We start from the raw sequence: 3,658 nt of genomic DNA on the forward strand, positions 1-3,658 counted from the left end.
GAACGGAGCCTCCAGACACCAGAACCACTCATTTCTGATGGTGATCACCTGGCTGTTGGGCAGCTGGTAGCTCTTCTCCAGGAGAAGGAGGATGCAGTGGTGGTCATCTCCTGCTCAAAGTCCAGGAGCACAGCTTCTCTTGATGTCACGCACAATCTCCCTCTCAGCTGTGTTGGTGAAGCTGTAGCTGTGCTCTGCAAGGATCTTCGTGAAGTTGTTGGATAAGTCCTGACCAGCCATGTCCAGATGTAGGACAGCTAGGGGAGGGCATAGCCCTCATAGATACTGTGTGGGTGAGTCCATCTCTAGATTCCATGACAATAGCAGTGGTGTGCCCAAATGCCTGGAGGACATTACAGCTTGGAAGCCCACATACACAGCCAGGGTGTTGAAAGTCTCAAACATGTTCTAAGTGATCTTCTTTCTATTGGCCTTGGGGTTCAGGGAGGCCTCAGCAGCACTGGGAGCTCCTCCAGGGCCATGCGCAGCTTGTTGTAGAAGGTGTGGTACCAGATCTTCTCCATGTCATCCCAGCTGGTGTCTGTGCAGTACTAGATGGGGTACTTCAGGGTTGGTATGCTGGCTTGCTCTGGGTTTCATCACCCACGTATGAGTCCTTCTGGTCCATGCTCACTATCACACCATGGTGCCGGGGGTACCTAAGCATGGAGAGAAACGTGGCTCAGAGGATGTCTTCCCCAGCAAAGCCAGCTTTGCACATGCCGGACCCACAGTCAATGATGAGCTGGCAATCTCTTCTTTCACTGTGATCAGTGGAGGAGTGGGGAGGTGGAGCGTGGACCATCTGCAGCGAGTGAGCCACATCATTATTTTATGCTTTTCTTTCAACAACTTTGAGATAGATAACTGGAGTCCCACTGCTGGGCTTGTTTTAGAGGCATCGAAAAAGGCCCAACTCTTGTTCTTGATTTCCTTCTCTTACATTCTTGACTATTCCTTCTTTATCCTGCCCCTTCATCCTCTTCCTCTATGAAAGCTTTTCATACCAGTAACATAAAAAGGCTTAACTCACTCTTGTTTTAAACAAAGGAACAAAAACATCCTCCCATTCTTCAATAGCATCCTTCTCCCTGCCCTCACCCCCAATATTCCCAAAACCACCGGCCCTGTGTCTCCATTGCCCTCTACAGCCACATGTCAGTGTCAGGAGAGGGGGCCTCAGTCACTGTGCGAAGATCTCCCTTGCATTCCCTCCTTGAATTTCTCAGTCCTATTGTGAGTTCTTTTCAGCGCTGGCACTGAGATCCATCACCTGCTTCTTCCAGCTCTCTCTTCCATCTTGTGCAGTTACTCTTACCTTTTCAGGGAGCTCGGGCTCAATCTAATTTGAGGGCTCTTCCTCCAAAACTGTATTTCTGTCCCAGCCTCTCTTATACAAAATTATTAGCAACTGACACACACACACACACACACACACACACACACACACGCACACACTTTCCAATATATTCAAGTCGCCTTCCTTTTAAAGATGGATTACCAAAGTTCTTTAATGACATGATGATCAACCTTGTTGCTCAGGCCAGATTTCTGGGTCAAGTCTGGGAACTTCATCAGCTTTCATCATGTTCAGTCTTCAACAACACATATTTTGTTAATCTTACCCACTCAAAATTCTATCAATTATGTATTTTTTAAAAAATTCAAATGTATTTTCTCATTTCATCCTCACAGGCACTATGTTATTCTAAGGTCTTATCTTGCTTCAATTACTGCAACAGTGCCATAACTGGCATCTTTGCTTCTGATTTCACTTCTTTCCGAATATCTACACCTGCCAGAGTGGTAGTGGCGTTTCTAACACTTACTTGCTTAAAACCCACCTATTTTTTTCTTACTGCCTTTCCGTGGAAAATCTAAAGTCTTTCATATCTAACAAGAGATGCTTTTTGATTTGTTTTAGGCTCTTTCCAACTCTTTCTCCTTATTTCCCTCACCTATTACCCCTTAACTGCAAGGAACCACCTGAAGTTCTTAGGTGTCATCTGGTATCCTTGCTTGAAATGTCCCTAAACTGGGTTAGTAAGTATCTTTCCAAAATTCATGTTTATTAGGCACATCAGAATGTTACCTCATTAGGAAATGAGGTCTTTTAAAATTGTGTATATTTAAGGTGTGCAGTAGGATATTTTGATACACATAGGGAAAATGATAACTGCAGTCAAGCATATTTATTACCTCAAATAATTCCTTTTGTGTGTGTGTGAAGGTAAAGTACCTTAAATCTCTCTTAGCAAGTTTACGGTACACAATACCACATTATTAACTCCAGTCCTTATCCCATCCATTAGATCTCTGGACTTATCCTACATCATTGCAACTTTCTACCCTTTGAGCTGCTTCTCCCAGTTTCCTGTCCCTCTTTGCCTCTGGTAACCACCCATTCTGTTCTTCTCTCTGTTTCTATGTACTCAGCTTAAAAAAATTCCACATGTGAGATCATGTAGTATTTGTGTGTGCTTGAATTATCTCACTTAGCATAAGGTCCTCCAGGTTCATCGATGTTGTTGCAAATGGCAGCATCTTCTTTTAAAAGGGTAATATTCCATTGTGTGTATGTATGTGTGTGTTTGTATACATACATATATATGTCTCACAGTTCATTCATTCATTGATGGACACTTTGCAGATGTAATTAGTTAAGAGGAAATCATGCTGGATTAGGGTGGGCCCTAAATGCAGTATCACTGGTGCCTTGTAAGAGAAGGAAAAGACACACGGAGATTCCGACACACAGGGCAGAAGGCCCAGTGAAGGCAGATGCAGAGACTGGAGTGAGGTATGTGCAAGCCAAGGAATTGCCAAGGACCACCGGCAACCACCAGAAGCTGGGAGACAGGCATGCAGTGGATTCTCTCAGAGCCTGGAGAAAGAGCCAACCCTATTGACACTGTGATTTCAGACATGGAACCTGCAGAACTGTGAACTAATTGTTGTTGTTTAAATCCAACCAGTATGCGGTGAGATTTTAAGGCAGCCCTAGGACACTAAGTGACCCTTCCCCAATTTTCTCCCACTGGAAAGAGCCTTCAGGACCTCCCACAGGTCAGGGTGGGGACCAGCTTGTGGGAACCCTGTGCTTCCCTGTTCTATTGCTATGTGAAAGCCACCAGCCAGTGAGCTACTTGAGGGCAATACATGTTCCTTAGCTCTTTGCCTGCAGTGTCCAGGGCAGTGCCTGGCATGTAATGGGATGGGGTTTTGTCAGTTAATTGTATTTGTGAAATGTCTTAATCAGGATACTTTGTTTTGCTGCATTTTGTCTTTCATGGCAGACCTAACATGTATCCAGTGTGTCCTCGATTTTAACTTTCCTTTTGAGAGGCTCTAATGATTAGCTGGCTGTTCTTTAGGGACAAAGAGCTTCAGTCAATTGAAAATCCAGTGTGGCCGTTGGTTACTATTTCAGCAGAGATGAGTTTTTTAGGTTCGATAGCTGGCTTTGTGGCAAAGGCATAGAAGAGGTTTAAATGTGGAGCGTGGATTGGGCCCCTTGGTGAGGAAGGGGTAGTGGGAACTAGAACTTGTGGACATACAGGGGTTTTCTGTTCTGAGTGAGTGAGAATAGTGACCACTTTAGGGCAAAAGCAATTTCTTTTCATGGCTGAGGCTCCTACACCAAAAGATTGATTAATGA

Source organism: Sapajus apella, unplaced genomic scaffold (assembly GCF_009761245.1).
Source record: "Sapajus apella isolate SASKATOON/1434 unplaced genomic scaffold, GSC_monkey_1.0 scaffold26, whole genome shotgun sequence".
In the NCBI taxonomy this organism is placed as follows: domain Eukaryota; kingdom Metazoa; phylum Chordata; class Mammalia; order Primates; family Cebidae; genus Sapajus; species Sapajus apella.